The sequence below is a fragment of the Protopterus annectens genome, chromosome 5.part0, assembly GCF_019279795.1.
Source record: "Protopterus annectens isolate FY-2018-M chromosome 5.part0, PAN1.0, whole genome shotgun sequence".
NCBI classification, from domain to species: domain Eukaryota; kingdom Metazoa; phylum Chordata; order Ceratodontiformes; family Protopteridae; genus Protopterus; species Protopterus annectens.
The window spans coordinates 6,328,547-6,345,951 of record NC_056735.1 but is presented as its reverse complement, the minus strand read 5'-3'; the positions used below and the strand labels follow the sequence as shown (position 1 = coordinate 6,345,951).

At 43.0% G+C, this 17,405-nt stretch overlaps 1 protein-coding gene across 1 annotated transcript in view; it reads left to right on the top strand.

The window, feature by feature from the left end:
• CYFIP1 (cytoplasmic FMR1 interacting protein 1) overlaps window positions 1-17,405 on the top strand; it is a 2,370,671-nt gene that overhangs the window by 1,640,144 nt on the left and 713,122 nt on the right. The window lies entirely within an intron of this gene.

Below are 17,405 nucleotides of genomic sequence, written 5' to 3'. Positions count from 1 at the left end.
AATTCTTTCGCTCTCATTCTCCGTATTCCAGAATGGCTTTGTTAAGCCATCTGACTACCGATCTTCCAAAAAAGTGCAAAGACAGACCGCATAGGTCAAAAACAGTCTACGACGCTTCCACTAAGCTAGTCGCCAGTCCGCCGGTACTCATTGAGGCACCTTTGCAGCCCCTGATGCCCACTTCTACAGATTCGCAGGCCTCTGCTGAGACCCATTTGGAGTCTGGTATGCTGCGAGATGCTTCTTCGACTATGGAATCTGCGGATGTCTCTACCTTGGATGGGTCCGGCTTCTGAGGGTGTATTCCGACCTAAAGATATTCATATTAAACTGACAACTTCATTTCCAACTAAAACTACCAAGTTTCTCAGGCCCAGAGTTCATACTACACCTAGAAAACCAACATCCAAAGCGCATGCTCAGGCTCCCATACCACAAAAACAAATGCTTAGAATGGCTGAAGACTTTATTACTCTAATTAGGGGAAGCCAGCCTTCCCCCTGCCAAAAGACAATGAATTTAATTTCCTTCTGATTCTACAGACCAGGAGTCTGATGACTATGATCCTTCTGATTACCATGACATACCCTTATCTACCTATGAGGACTCAGATGCAGAGGAAATCCATTCCCTCTGCCTCCCCTTCAGAGGATTTTTCCTTTGGTGAAACCTTGCATACCTTAAGAGAGCATTTCCGCTGGGAATGTCAGGACTATCCTCAGTCCAAAAAGAAACTCAGGGAATTTTTACATATGCCTCAGCACAGGTCTCTAGCTATACCCCCTGTCCTGGATATTGTAGATGATGTCTTCTTGGAGTCCAGTCTTACTCCTGACTCCTTACCACCAGCTCCTAGAAAACCTGACAGGTGCTACAGAGAGTACCTGACTGTCACAAATTTCTCTTTAAGAATCCTACTGTGGATCCAGAGACCATCTCCCAGGGACTTAAGGGCATTAAGGCTGCTACAGCCAAAAACCCTACCCCTTCAGACAGGGATTCTAGAGCTTTAGACAGATGGGTAAGAAGGGATATACCTCTGCAACTCTTGTCATCAGGGATTTGAATTGCCAGTTTCACATGTTGAAGTGCCAGTAATATATTATGGAATTAATTAAACAAAAAATGGTGTTACTTCCAGATTGTGCAGAAAATAAAGATTTAAAAGAGTTAATGCATTCTGTAAACCAAGTTAGTAAACATACTTTGCAGTGTGGGTTTGATGCCTTAGAAGCATCTTGCAGAGCTGCTCTCACTGGGTCTGTACTGAGAAGGCATGCTTGGCTAAAGGAACAGGTCTTGCCTGACCATGTCAAAGCAAAATTACTAGATGCTCCATTAAATCAGGAATGTTTGTTTGGCACTAAAGCAGAAGTTGTTCTTAAAAAATGGAAGAAAAAGCTAAATCTATGTAAACAGTCTAGGTATTCATACAGGTGCAGCTACCTAGAGTCAGTAGGCATTGGCCTTCAAAAAACTGGTCCTTTCCAGTCCCTCTCAGGCCTTCTCAGTCCAAACCCAGGGGAAACGGACCACCAAGACTACAGTCTCAGGGTATGCAGAGATCTAAACAATGGAGTGTTTCTACCTCAAAACCAGGGAGTGGTAAGCCACCCCCATATGGAAAAAGTTCACAATGACTTTCCAATTATCCTTCCCAGACATGTCCAAGTACTTGCTCCCCAGGAGGAAAACTCGCCCTTCATGCAAAAAACTGGATATCCATTACTCAAGACCGATGGGTTCTAAACATTGTATCCCAGGGATACAGATTCTACTTCCACTCATTGCCAACACCAAGCGGGTTGCCATACCTTCCTCCAAACCAGTGGGCAGAGGCTCAAAAGCAAGTACTTTCCCTTCTCCATATCAGGGCTATTTAACCTGTTCCAGTAGAACAAAGGGGACAGGGTTTCTACTCCCGACTCTTCCTCTTGCCCAGAAAAGAGGGCTCTTGGCACCCTATCCTGGTTCTATCAGTTCTCAACACCTTTCTGGTGGTCCCAAAATTCAAAATGCTTACATTGCAATAGCTTCTTCCTATGCTAGCCAAGGATGCTTGGTTAGTCACCCTAGACTTAATAGAGGCTTATCTGCACATCCCCATAAGGGAGTCTTGCAGGAAATATCTACGTTTCAGGGCAGGTTCTCTGCACTTTCCTTTTGCTTATCTACTGTGTCCAGAGTATTCACAAAATGCATGGCTCCAGCCATTGCATACTGCAGGCAGAGAAATATTCAAATCTACCCATACTTGGACTATTGCCTGATTCAGGAATTGCGACTTCAGCACATGGCATTTGTAAAAGGACTTCTAACTTCACTGGGATACACCATAAATGAAAAGAAGTCACAACTGGTGCCCAACAAGCAAATTGTATTCCTGGGAGCAAGTTTGAACACAACTTCCCAGGTGGCATTCCTTACTCCAGAAAAGCAGGTCCATTTGACAAACTATTTCAAACTAATGGCCAAAAAAACCCAGCTATCTGCAAGGAAAATACTGCAAGCCCTAGGGTTCTTGGCCTCATGCATTCTGCTAATTCCATATGCAAGACTGCATATGAGAAAACTTCAGTGGCGTCTAAGAAGTCTCTGGTGTCAACATTGTCAGGACCTGGAAACAGTGATTCCTATCATACCTTGCCTAAGGGCAGAGTTCCTTTGGTGGGCTGAAGCATGCAACCACAACAAGGGACTTCCTTTCACTCAACCCCTCGCCACCCAAACCCTGACAACAGATGCATCAGACTGTGCACAGGGAGCTCACATGACAGGCAAATGCATTCAAGGCAAATGGAGCCCAGAACAAATTCCCATGCATATCAATCAGAAAGAAATGCTAGCTGTACAGAATGCTGTGACAGTCTTCAAATACCTTATCCTTCCAGGACAGCTCCTGATAAAGACAGACAACACCACAGTTTTGTGGTACATAAACAAGCAGGGCGGAACTCATTCTTACCCACTCTGCAGGTTAGCCATGGCTCTTTGGAACACAGCCTTGAGCATCCAAGTGCACCTACAAGCTCAATTCTTGCCAGGCAAGCAAAATTCACCAGCAGACGACCTAAGCAGAAGTCTACTGGACCCTCACGAGTGGAAACTGGACCCCAACTCATTTAAACGTCTAACCCAGAGGTGGGGAACATCGGAGGTGGACCTTTTTGCCTCCCCCCAAAACCACCAATTGAGCAAGTTTTGCACCAGGAACCCTCACAGCAGAGCCTGGAACGTGGATGCCCTATCTTTTACATGGGAAAACCTCTCAATTTATGCCTTTCCTCCTCTGCCCGTCCTCTCAAAAGTACTACTCAAGATCAAACAGGACAGGCCAAGGGCAATTCTTATTGCACCAGACTGGCCACCCCAGCACTGGTACCCACTCCTATGCAGTCTGACAGCAGTGCCACCCTGGCATCTACATCACACACCTTCCCTGCTGTCTCAGCAGGAAGGACAGATTTTGCATCCACAACTGCAAACCCTAAACCTTGCAGCCTGGCTTATTCCCTAACTGCACCACCAGCATCCCTCACCAAACAGGTGCTGGATGTCATCCTTGAGGCCAGAAGGCCTAGTACTAGGAAATCCTTTGCTGAAAAGTGGAAAAGATATTGTTCCTGGAGTCAGTCTCAAAGAAAGGACACATCTGTGCCCAACTTACTTCAAATCCTTGATTACCTAGCAGAGCTGCTCCACAGAGGCCTATCCTTCTCATCCATTAAGATTAATGCCTCTGCCATCTCATTATAATACTGAGCCTCCTCTTTTTTCTCACCCTCTCATCGAACAGTTCCTGAGAGGAGCTAACAATTTAAGGCCCCCTAGGAGAGCTCCCACCCTGACCTGGGACTTTAACTTTGTACTGGAAAAGCTCACACCTCCCCCCTTTGAACCTGCTGCTTCAGCAGAGTTAAAATTCCTCTCTTGGAAAACAGCCTTACTTCTAGCTTTTACTTCAGCAAGAAGAGTGTCTGAGTTACAGGCACTAATGGCGGTGGAGCCCTTCATTATTTTCCATGCTGACAGGGTTTCCCTCAGGACTAACCCTTCCTTTTTATGCCCAAGGTGGTATCCAGTGTGGCTTTAAACCAATCCATCCATTTGCCAACCTTTTTCCTTAATCCTCAGAATAAAGGGAAAGGATCCTGCACTCCTCGGACATGCACAGAGAGCTCAGGTTATACCTTAACAGGACTAAGCCTTTCAGAAAATCTGACCAGCTGCTAGTCTGCTTTGCTACAGGGGTAGAGGGTAAGGCCATTTCAAAGCAAACCATTTCCAAGTGGATAGCACACTGCATCCATTTCTGCTTTAAGCACTCTGGAAAACCTACCCCTCTGGGGATCAGAACTCATTCCACTAGAGCTACTTCAACCTCTACAGAATTTCTCAGGGGGAGTCCCTACCAGGGACATCCTGGAAGCTGCAACCTGGAGTTCTGTATGCACCTTCACCAGGCATTACCCACTTACCTATTTTTTTCTAAATCCAGAGCTGGATTTGCTACAGCAGTCTTACATAGCCTGCTAGGCAGCCCTAACACTTCTTGACTGCCTCCACCCTTCCTCAGCTTTAGGAATGAACCCAAGTGTGATGACTGCAACAGTGAAACACAAAGAACATAGTACAGATGTTCTTCATTCAGCGTGGTAGTCCCATTGCAGGCGTTGCAAGTCTTCATCTCCAATTGCCCCAGGTTTAAAAGGCGGGTGTTCATTTGTCCCAGTGCAGCAAAGTCAAACCCAAAGGGCGACATATCTCAGTCTTTTTTAGTAAGATTTTAGTGATGAAGGGTTTTTGTTTTGTATTTCGACGCTGAGACCTCAGTTTTACTTAATTGGTCAAATGTAGAAGCAGGTACGATTTTAGGTTACCTTCTGGAGGTTTTGTTTGAAGCGGCTTTGTTGAGATTTTGTTTTTTGCGGGAGTACCGAGTTGAGATTTAGAGAAGGTTAGTAGATTGTGGTATTGTACCGGATGTTTGTAAAAGGCCTAGACCCGCCGCGTTGTTTTCTAGAGACCTCTATAGGAAAGCGACAAAAAAGCGCCAACCCAGGTTAGCAAACACCCCGTCCCTGGCCTACGTCAGCTTTGTGCTAGATTTTGCCGGGTTCATCTAAAAAGCCGCTCTAGATTCGGCCAGGCTAGTTTACTACAAGCGGTGGCTCAACTCTCCGAAAGTGGAGGCCACGGGGCTGCAGCCTATGTGCAGCCACTCTCTTCCTTCCCCTTGGTTAAGGGAGAGCCAGGCCCCTGACTGTTCTTCCTTGGCCTCTCTAGGGGGGCCAGCCAGGTCAGAAGTTACAGGTGACAGTTCTTCAGGACTTTTATTAGGTGCCTATGTCTTAAATGCTCTTCAAAGTAAGGATGAGATTATTTTAGGGTCTGTTTTCCCCCTCCTGATAAGGGTTAAGGGTGGAACCTGAGCTTGGGAGGAGTTTTGAGCATTCTGTGAGCTTTTGAGAGTCTTGGCTGAAGACTTTGGAGGAGTATTCTCCGCTGATTAGGACAGTGTAGATGATTCTGGGTCCTCTTCTCTTCTCTGATTTTTCTTCTTTTCAGAGACTCTACATTCCATGAGCATTTTTACCTGGGAAGGTCTTCTTTGAGCATTCCAGGAAAGAGAAAAAGGTGTAGTTTCTTTTACATAGGAGTAGGACCATACTCTTTTGGTTTGTAGTGGATCTATGGATGCTTGAGAAGGCTTTTAATTTGGATTTGAAGGACTCCTTTTGCCTTTGGCTCCTGCTTTAAAATGGGTGCCCTAGCTGCTCATGGGCTCATTTTTAAGCTTCCTTTCTCAGCTTTGCCTAGGTTTCCTCTTGCTGAGTCAAAGTTCCTGGCTTTTGTGGTTAAAAGCCTGATTAAAAGAGTAAAGCCTCTCAGAACCAGGGATTCTTGGCCTCCAGATGAAGTGTAAAAGGCTTTATATCTATGACTCCTGACGCTGTAAGTTTCTTTTAAGAGTTTGGATGCAAAAATAGAAAAATGAAGAACTAAAGGCCTAAGTACCATGAGGCCATGTGAGGTATTAGTATTAAGAGTTGCAATAGTTGAAATTGGGCTTTGGAACACTGGGGAATTAAAGTGTATACTCTTGGTTTTGATGCTGTACAGGCCTAAAATTTGGCGTTTCGGTTGTTGAAATACCTTTTAGGTGGTAGCTCACAATTCTGGTCCTGGGTTTGAGCGTTAACAGGCCTCTTCGAGGAGTGCCTTTGCCACTTTGCTCCTTTGTGTCTTGGATGGTGGCGCTGCATAGTTCTAATGAAGGAGCATGCTAAGGCTAAGTCTATGCAGACTGTTAAAAGATTTTTGCAGGTTCTTCTGTTTTTGCAGGTGATTGTCCTAGAGTTTAGTAGAAATTGAGCAAAGCCTGCTATAAGAAATCCTAGAGGGATTTTGCAGTCTGGTAGGGGTAGAGGTTAGTAGGTGGAAGGTAGGCCTAAAAGAGGGGGCCTAGACAAGGCAGTCCACTGAAGGACTGGGGTCTAGTTTGCAGGGCAGGCAACCAGACCAGCCTTTCAGACCTGAACTAAGGGTGGACTCATCCTGCTCATGGCAGTTGGAAGGTTGGTTGGGCCTTTTTCAGAAAACTGGAGTTTCAGCAGAGAGAACTGATGTATCGTCTGAGTTCACCACGGTTGGAGAAGTGAGGGCTTTCCACAGACCTTAAAAGTTGAATTTCATTGCCCAGCTCACTGCCAAAATGGATGCAAATCACAAACCAAACAACAAAAGGTCTCACCTTCTCATCTTTCAGTGGAGTTTAAAAGGAAAAGACAGATGGTTCCTAAAAAGCATTCAAAACGGAAGGTAAAAAGGGGAAATATTGGCAGTACCTTCAAAGGAATATCAAAAGAGATTTTTTGGACGACATTCCCAAGTTCACAAAATTGGCTCTCTGGAGACCAATTTGGATTTATCTATCCTCAACACTTATCTAAGGTTCCCAATTTCAAAATGTTACTTTCATAACAAAAAGGATCTCACTGGTTTAGGCATCACTTGGATTTATTTATCTTTCTCACATAAGCTTGCATTCCCAATCCTTGCTGGCTAATTTTTATATCAGCTCTGCGTTCTGCTGGGCAAATATTCTTCTTCAGGCTTCTTGGATCAAAAATCTGCTTCCAGTGATGAATACTTCTAACGGCTCCCAAGTGCATGCTCAAGCTTCTTCAGGATCTGAAAATCAGTTCTTCATTCTTATTTGAATCTGTTCTTGATTCTTAGGAAAGAAAGTAGTCAATTCAGTGATAGTGACAATATTCTGTCTAAGAGCTGAATCTACTAGTATAGTGACTGCTGCCTTAAAGTCCTCTACAGCAGGGAAGAAATTCTCTCTTCTTGGAATATCAAATAGCAGTCTTAAGATGCTCTTTCAATCGGACAGGAGCAAATCTTTTCCAGTCTAACACCTCATCAGGACATGTGCTGCATGCTGGGTTCATCAGATCTTGTATTGGCCTTTTTTCCCAATGCAAGCAAAGAATCTTTGCTCTTTACAATCAAAAACTACAGCAACAATCCTGCAAGGATTTGGTACAATTCATCCTTCAAGATTTATGGTTTGTGGCTCTTGTCATTTCCAAATAATAGGAATGCCACCTTGCGAATTTTGTGGTGGGCTCAGATGCTGTCGAATCAACAGGGACAGAGCTGCCAGGATGACACAGAATCAGAAGCCTAATTAACGCGCAGAGCCACCAGACTACACTGGTCAGCTCAGGGGAGTCAGGATAACATACATCAGTTTGCATTTCTCATTCAAGGTGCATGTTACTTCTTTCAAGGACAGATTTCTTCAGGACACACTAATTGTCATGAAGCAACAACACACAAGCAGGGAACAACAACAACCTCAGAACACACAAGCAATCATCTATCAACATGAACAAGCAAGGGTGAACATTAATTCTCAGTTTGCAGGAAGGTTTCTGCGGGAGCACAGAACTTTGCAGTATTCTGATTAAGCACACCATGTCATCCAGGTGGGAAAACATGGATCTTAGGTGATGTTGGAAGCAAATGTAGGTGTCATCCCCACTGAGACTGTGATCTTGGAAAACTTCTCCACTAATTAAACCACTGCAAGGTTTCTTAGCCACACAGAACTGTTAAGCCACTAAACCACCCAGTTGCCACCCTTTTCTCAGTTTTCATTTGTCAACCACTTATGCCTTGATCTTTTCCTTCTCTTGGAAAAATCTCTGTGTAAGGGTAAACAATCTCTCTGCCTCTCCAAGCAAGATTAATTTTAGAGGTCACAGACTGCAAGAGCACTTAATAGCTCCAGATTGGAGATTGAGGCCTTTCGCTCCATACCCCTTGATTACACCACCGGTCAGTATCCAGATGTTGGTCATCCACTCTCATCACACACTCGGTCTCCCAGAAGCCTAACAGCCCATTCAATGTCAAGCTTCACTCTTCCAATCTACAGCTCTGGCATTTTCTGTTTGAGTGGGAAGCAGGTCTTTCTTAAAGTACAAGAGAAAATGTAGATGGAAAAGTAGAAGAAGATTTTGCGAAGGAGTTTGGCAGAAAAGAGATTTGATTTTTCAGAGCCTAATTTGGGTGTGGCTCTTCAACTTCAGATTTGAGTTTCTGTGTTATCTGTTTTCTCTTCCATGAGTTTTATTCACATGCTGCAGCAATTTCAGCTCACATTGTTCATCACCTCCATTGTTTTCTTCTCACTATGATGCAATTTTTTAGAGTTTTAAAGAATATAAGACCCCCCGGGCAGAGGGGCAAAGAATATAAGACCTCTCAATTTTGTGTTGGAGAAACTCACTCTACAACCTTTTGTGCCTGCAGCTCTCACTTGACAACCTTTTTAGCCAAAGCCTCTACAAGACTGTGGAAATATCTGTCAGAAGAGACTGCCCATTTTAAGAATTTTGTCTGGAAGAAGTTTGGATTTTTGATGGGGCCTTCTTTGAGGGGAGCCTTAATTTTTTTATAAAGGATAAAGTGGTTTTCCTTTATGCTTTAAACCAAACTAGTAACTTTGGTTTTGCCTACTTTTTAAACAAAAACTTATTCATTTGCCACTTTTTTATGCAACAAAGAGAATAGGGAAAAGATATTTACTACACTTTAGATGTACACAGGCAGTCAATTTATAGCATTTATTTTGTTGTAGCTTTTGGCAGCTTCTCAGCAGTTGTTTGTTTTCTCAGGACTAAAACTAAGTGGATTGGGTTTGCACCTAAGTGGATTATCTTCTAATGGGACTGGTGTTTGTTCCAGGATCTGTTGGAGGGTTCATGGCTTTCAGCTGGGATACTGCCACTCTCTACTAGGCTTACTGCCAGCATTTCTAAGGGGTGGCAGGGGGGGATATTTTGGAGGCAGCTTTTGGAGTTTTCTACTTCTTAAGCTCTCTCCTTTTCTCAAGCATCCTCTCTTTAAATCCTAAATCTAGTTTTGGGGCTGGTATGCATGTGGGCATGTCTTGTTTGCTTGCCAGCTCTTTGTTCTTTGCCATCCTCCTACCTCTGCTTTGGGATTCTACCCAAGTTATGACTGCAGCATTGTGAGTTGTACCTACCAGTAATTTTGATGTAGTACCATAAATGTAGATGTTGAGATCTCCATCCCTGCTGTTCCCTCTCCTGTTCCTCTGTTTCTGTGTGTGGTTGGGTTGTGTATTGTGGATATTGTTGTATATATATATATTATATATATATTATATTGTGTGTTGGGTGTTGTGTTTTTTGTTGTTGTTTTTCTTTTAGGGTCTTCTCTTTTCTGGGGCAAGAAATGGGGGGAAAAAGACTGAGGATATGGCGTCGGTTTGTACCATTGTACCCTGGCGTCCTGATGTCGCGACTAATGCCGACCCCGACGCCCAACTTTTTTGTATGTATGGGACACCTGGACAGCGGAGACTACCCAAGTGTTATGACTGCAGCAATGTGGATCTTCGAACATCTACATTTATGGTAGGTACAAAACTGTACTTTGTGTACACTTACCATAAATCTAGATGTTCGAGTGTATTCACTGTTGCAGTCCTGGTTTCCCTCCCTTCATCCCCCTGGTTTTCTATATCCTTTCTACCTATCGTCTTTATGGCCATCTTTTATGGCATGGGTATTTACTTTTTACTGGAGGTATTCCACACCAAGTAATTAGCTTCATATTTTAGGGGCTTCTGACATCTGAGGTAAGAAAAACTGATGTAATGGTGTCGGCTGCATGTTTTATACCCCTGATGACCTGACATCATGGAAGAGGCGTCAGCAACCGACGCAGAAATCCCAAGGCTCTGGTATTCGGGCCGACTGAGGGCTACTTGCAGGCAGATAACCCTAGTGTGATGACTGCAACAGTGAATACACTCAAACGTCTACATTTATAGTAAGTGTACACAACTGTACTTTTTGAAAGCTGCAGGGACCTTTTCAGGACACTCTGGGAGAATTTTCCCCCGGGGCCGAGGGAGGAAGAATTAAAATGGAAGATGCCGCCCACACAGCTGATGGGGGTCCGCAGAATCAAAGGTCATGGGAAACCTTCCAGGGCAGGCCTGTCCAGTGCCCCTGAACAGTTGCCTGACTGTCCTTCTCTGGAGGTATTTGGGGGGTGCTTCTCCTCAAACCCGGAAGCCTGGGGAACCAACACAAGAGACAACTAGGTGTTAAGGATTATATCCAGAGAATATTTCATTCCCTTTTTGGAAATCCCCAAGAAAAATCATTACCTCCCCGATGTTCCATCCAGTCAGAGGGAGGATGTTGCCCATGAAATAAGAACGTTTTCGCAAAAAAGAGTAATCCAAGAGGACCCCCCGCCGATCACGTTGGATTGGGCTTTTACTCCAGATTCTTTTTAGTACCCCAAAATACAGGGGACTTGTGACCCATTCTGGGTCTGGCCTCTCTCTGAACAAATCAGTAAAGCACATGAAGTTCAGGATTGTTACAATCCAGTCCATCTTACCTCTCTTGAAGGTGGACAGCTGGATGTGCTTTGTGGACCTGAAAGATGTATACTACCATATAAAGATGTAAAGGCACTCCAGGCAATTCCTACATTTCAGACTGGGAGCCAGTCATCATCAGTTCAGGTTACTCCCATTTGGTTCTTACCACAGCCCCCAGCGTGTTCATCAAATGCTTGAAAGTGGTAGCAGCACACCTCAGACTGCAGGGTTTCCAAATTTTTCTGTATTTGGACGAATAGCTTCTGTCCACTTCAACCAGACATCTGCTCATTCGGGACAGAGATTACTTGCTGCAGTGGGCCCCAACTCTAGGGATAGCTACCAATATGCAGAAGTCCCAGCTAGATCTGATGCAGGTTACAAACTTTATCGTGGCTCGTCTGAATACAAGGACATCCTGTGCTTACCTAATTGCAGACAGGGTCAGGGTATCAAATCTAACAAGTCATATCAGACAAATTCTGACCATACCAAAACCGACAGGCACTTTAGTTCTCAGGGCAGTAGGCTCTATGGTGACCATGATAACTCTTCTACCAATGACACATTTTCACATGAGGATATTGCAGTGGATACTGGCTGTTCAATGGTCACTGCTCAGGAATCCTCTGAGTTTTCCCATCAAACTGTCTGGTGTGTGCAAGAAATCACTGCTCTGGTGGCTTCACTCTGCAGATATTACTTAAGTACTTCTGTTCATCCTTCCATCCACAAATCCCATGTTGACCACAGACACCTCCTAGCTTGGGGAGGGGCATTGTCTGGGTTGAACAGTCCAAGGCATGTGGACATCCCAGAGACCAAGTTGCATATCAGTGTACTATGAGAGCGGTTCTCCTAGCGTTGCAAGAACTTGACATCCTTCTACCTCTGGGGACTATTGCGATTCAAATGGACAACATGTCAGTAATTTGGTACATCAGCAAACAGGGAGGGACCAGGTCTTAACCCCCTATGTTGAAAAGTGATGAGGGTTTGGCAGTGGGTGTCTCTACTAGTTGCTTTCTGGTAGCAATGCACATTCCGGGTGAATCCAACAAATTAGTATACCGATTCAGTTGAGTTATACTGATGCCTCACAAGTAGTCTTTGACTCAGTGAATGGCAGACATGATCTTCCAGAAATGGGGTCATCCCTGCAGCGATCTGTTTGCATCCCCTTTCAACAACAAATGCAGCAGGTGCTTTGCCTTGATCCTTCCTCAAGGACAGTCACCTAGGAACACTGTCTCTATGCCTTTCCTCCTCTACCACTAATTCCAAAGTTCTTACAGAAAGCTCTCAGGTTGCGGAGCAAAGTAATCCTCATTGACCCCTTTTAGCCTAGACAAACCTGGTTCGCCTTCCTCTGGTCTCATGTAGTTTGCCCTCCAATGAGGTTGGATCCGGGCCCAGATCTGCTCTCTCTCACATCAGAGCATTCAAGGCCTGAAGCTAACTGCATGGTTTTTCCACTTCCAATGATGACAAGATTCCCCTGGCTTTCTTCCCCTGTTCGAGAAATTTTGGTTTCCTCACATAAGTCTTCAACACACAAGATTTATAGGAGAAAGTGGAAAAGATTTGCTATTTGGGCTGAACAAAAACAGACAGATCCTTTTACAGCACCAGTTGCAGTCGTACTTGACTGTTTGGCTTCCCATTTCTATGATGGACCTGGTTATTCTACTGTCAAAGTCCAGATAGCAGCCATATCCAATTTTCACTTTGATTTTGATTTCTTGTCCTTTGCTTCTTCTAAGCTCTGTAAAACTGTCCTTGGGGACACTTTCTTGCTATATGCCCTCTGATGAAAGACCCTACTCCTCCTTGGGATCTAACTATGGTTTTGCCCTGGTCCGCATGACCTTTGAGCTTACAGCTACTGTGGATTTGAAATTCCTTTGCTGGAAAACTCTTTTTCTGGTAGCTGTTACATCTGCAAGAAGAGTGTCTGAACTCCAAGCCCTTTCTTCAAAATTTCCATATCTGATTTTTCACAAGGATAGAGTTACTCTCCATACTAATCCTTCGTTTGTACCCAAGGTGGCTACTCTTTCCCAATTATCAAAACAAAGGTGTATATGCTCTCCTTTTGCTTGATGTTCATAGACAGCTTCATTTTTATTTACACAGAACCAAGCCCTTTGGGAAGTCTGATCAGCTGTTTTTTCAATGGCAAAAAGAAGTAAATCTGTTACCAAAGTCTCACTAGCAAGATCGTTGAAAGACTGGATTGCCTTTATTTACTCTTCCAAAAACATTCCTTTACCAGGGCAAATTATGGCCCACTCCACAAAGTCCATGGCTACTTCTCAGGCTTTTTGGTCTAGTGTTTCAGTTGACATTTGCTTAGCAGCTGCATGGTCTAATCCCCACACATTTATTACACATTGCAAATTACACGTCCTTTCCAATAGTAGAAGTGCTTTTGACTCTGCTGCTCTCCAGAGTATCCTTCCATGAGGGCCAAGCTGGATCTTAATAGCTGGGGACTCTGTCCCACAGGTTAATGAAATGAAGAGGACATCATCAGATAAAGTAGTTTTGTTCTTACCATAATGTTCCATCAGTGTTGTCCATCTTCATTTCCATTAAACTTCCCACCCCCCATCCCCCTGTCCAAGTCTTTGGGAAGCCTGGTTGAGTGTTCAAAGGAATTTCTTTTCCTTATATTGAGCTCCTGATGTTGTTTAGTTTATAGAGTTGTGCATTTTCACTAGTTTAAACAAGTTTGTGTGCTATGCCTTTTCTGGCAAACTCGATCTGAGGTATGTTAGGGATGTGGGGCATTGTGGGTATAAGGGAGGCGTTCAAGTCAGGAAGCTCAAGCTCTTTAAAAAAAAAAATGCGTCTGGTCAGTTCCTAGGATAGGAACCATTACCCACAGGTTAATGGAAGATGGATAACACAGATGGAATGTTATGGTGAGAACATAACTTCTTTTTTATTGTACTTTTCTGCTGAGGTAAATTTATTTTTTAAGCTAGGGGGTTTGTGTTTTAATGGATTGTCACAAGACTTAACTGTATTTTTAAATTGGAGTGCATTTTACCCTATCAGTTTAACAGTTGTGGAGAAATTGTTTATTTTACTTTTTGGGGGGACTAGTAAAGTGTTTTAAACTGCTTTTTGCAGTGTTTTTATGTGAAAAAAGTGACTTTTAAAGATTGTCATTTTTTTTACAAACTTTTGCTGCTTGTTTTTCATAGGAAAGATGCAGTATTTTGGCTTGACCATGGAATAAACTACCAGTCCCACTGTCAGTCCTTTCTCCAGCCACAAAAAGAAAAAGTTAAGCAAACAGCCTTTGCCACCACAGCAAGCTAGCAATTTTAGACACAGATGGGTGACTCTGGATGGGCCATAGCTTGTTCCTCAGACCACTCATTTTTTAATCTAGATTCCTCTTGTTTAGCAACTTTAGCCAGTACAGACAGAAAGCTAGCCACGTCTTGTGTGCTTGTTGGGGTCCTGTCAGTGGCAGGGAGGGAGAACAGGGAAGATTTCCCTGTTTTGTTAGAATGTTGTGCCCATTGCTGGAGAAGCAGCAGTTGTCATTAATAACACTTTTGGCCACATTTTTTCTGTCAAAAAGGTTTATATAAAAAAAAAAAAAAAAAGAAGATTGATACAACTTTTCCTGAAGAGATTCAAGATTATGAATCTGAGCACAAACATGAAGGAACAGATACAGGGTTTTCTCCTTAATTTTGTGGTAAAAACTCAAGGTGATAACTTATTTTCTGATTCTCCCTGTGGGGTTTTGTTGTTCTCTTGAGACAATTTCCAGAATTGTGAGTGTTTGCAGTGGATGAACATTTAGGTTTCTCAGTTTGTCAGAAAATCCGTCCAGTTTTGTTGGTTTTAGAGGGTGTGTGTGTCACTGCCTGAAATTTTCCTGATGATCAGCCTGCTGCTTCTAAAAAGGCAAATGTATAAAATTCATCAGTCTTTTAAGTTTTGATACACTCTTCCCAAACCTGAATCAGCATCTGTAGTTTTAGTTGATCCCGCTGTTGCTAAATATGTACTCAATTCCAATCCTACTCTTTCTGACAAGGAGGGGAACCGTAAGTTTGGGAAAAACTGTATGCTTCTGCAACTTTGATTTTTCAGAATTTTGAATTATCAAGCTTATATATTTAAGTTTATTCTGATTAATTGTGAAAATATGAGGAATGTTTTGTCTGCAGTTTTTTCTTGCAAGGAAAAATGTACTTTAACTCGGTTTCCTCCATTGTATAAAGTTGCAGCTCATTGTTTACAGTTTGTGTATGACTCAGTGGATAATTTTTCCAGGGCTATGGCCACTGGTACTGTTTTTTGGAGGTCTGACTGGCTGCAGTCTCAGACCCTCCCAGATGATGTGAACAATGACATTTTAAACTTGCGGTTGGATAGAGATCTAGTTTTTGGTCCCTCTGCTGCAGAGGTTATCAAAACGTGTGTTGAAAGGGGTAAGTTGATATAGGGAATCTCTAACATTTTTCAGCCCTTCTTTACCAAATTTTCTAAGGAATTTTCTAACCCCTCGTCCTCTTTTTGTAAGAGACAGAATAAATAGTCCCAGGAAAAATGCATGTAAGCAGACATTTAAGAAATGGAAAGGGGGTTCCAAGATAAATTCTGGAAACTTTTAAAACCAAGGACAGTCCAATAAGTCAGAATAACTGTTTTGAGACTTTTTTGCTTTCTCCTCTCACCCTGGCAGTCTTTTTTTTTCTTCCAGAAAGTTTGAATCTCCACGTTTCTCTTTCTCAACAGATAGTTTCAGACAAATGGGTTCTGAAGATCACATATGAAGGTTACAGATGGCAGTGGGAGGAAATTCCTCCTTCCCAGGGAGGGGGTAAATTCTCATTATCCAGATCAGATTGTTGTACTTCCACCTGTCCTTCATCACATGCTGTGTTGGAGTGATATAACTAGTTATGCCTTCCCAGGTGAGAAAGGAGTTTTATTCAAGGATGTTTTTAGTGCCAAAGAAAGAAAATGTTTGGAGACCAGTTCTGGATCTTTTTTTTTCATAAACCTGTTTGTGATGATGCCCTTCATTCACGTTTCTTGGTAACACTAGATTTAAAACATGCTTATCACATTCCTTTTCATCCAGACTTCAGGCATTTCTTAAGGTTTTGTGTGTCTGGTTCATGTTATCAATTCTTTACCTTAACTTTTGGACTGTCCACTGCATCATGAGTGTTCACAAAGTGTTTAGCTCCAGTTAGAGCTCATTGCAGGCTACAGGGTATCCACATTTTTCAATACTTAGATGACTTGTTTATCTTTGCAGAGTCTTTTTCAAAGTGTCAAGAATTTCTCTTTCTTGGGGGAGAGATCACTTACACAAACTGGAATTCCAGGAGAATATGCAAAGGTCTTACTTGATGGCTTTTCCCAGGATTGTGTTTCTGGGATGTCAGTTAGACATTACAGTTCAAAGAACTTTTCTTCCAATGGAAAAATAGATCTATTTTTAGGATTTTCCATTCAGACTTGCGTCACTGTGAGGGAGTACCACAGGATGTTTTTGTCTCATGGCTTCTGTGATTCTCATGATACTCCTGGCAAGACTCCACATAAGAAAGATACAATGATATCAGAAGTCTCTGATTTAAGCATCATCACCCCTTGACTTTTCATATCACAGTGCTGGGGTTTCTGAGAAGAGAAATAACTTGGTGGAGACAACAAATATCCTTAAATCCAGGTCTCCCATTCTCCTTAACCAGTCAGTCACCACAGATGCCTCAGACTTTGCTGGTGTGCAGTTTTAGGAGTAGTAAAAGTGCAAGGTGTGTGGGACATCAAGGACAGACCCAAACATTTAAATATAAAAGTGATGCCTGCCCTGATTAAGGCATACTCAACTCTCTGAATCATCTTTGGTCTCTGGGATCTCATCAAATTGTTACAGACAATACCACAGTCATGTGGTACATCAGCAAGCAAAGGGGACCCAGGTCATACCCTGTCTGTAAAGTAGCCATGTTAACATGGGATGTAACTTCACAGCAGTCTCTCACTCTACAGGATCCTACGTTTTTACAGAGCAAAATTGTGTGGCAGACAACCTGATCAGGACAAAGGCAGACTCTCATGAATGTAAACTAAATCAAAGGGAGACTTCCATGATCTGACCCACCTGTGGGGGAATGCCTCAGAAATTCCTCTTAACTCATCAACTTTTAAGATTTTGTCCCTAGACTCCATGCAAGAAAGCATGGAAGACAGATGCCTTTTCTTTTTCTTGGACTGAATTCTCTTGCATGCTTTTCCACCCCTTTCACTACTATCAAGGGTACTTCTGAAGATTCAGAAGGAATCCCCTAATATTATTGCAGTAACTCACTTCTGGCCCAGGCAGCCATGGTTTTCCCTTCTTTTGGAAATAACCAGGGGCATTTACCAAATGCTTCCTCACAGACTGGATCTACTTAAACAAGAGCAGAGGTATTTA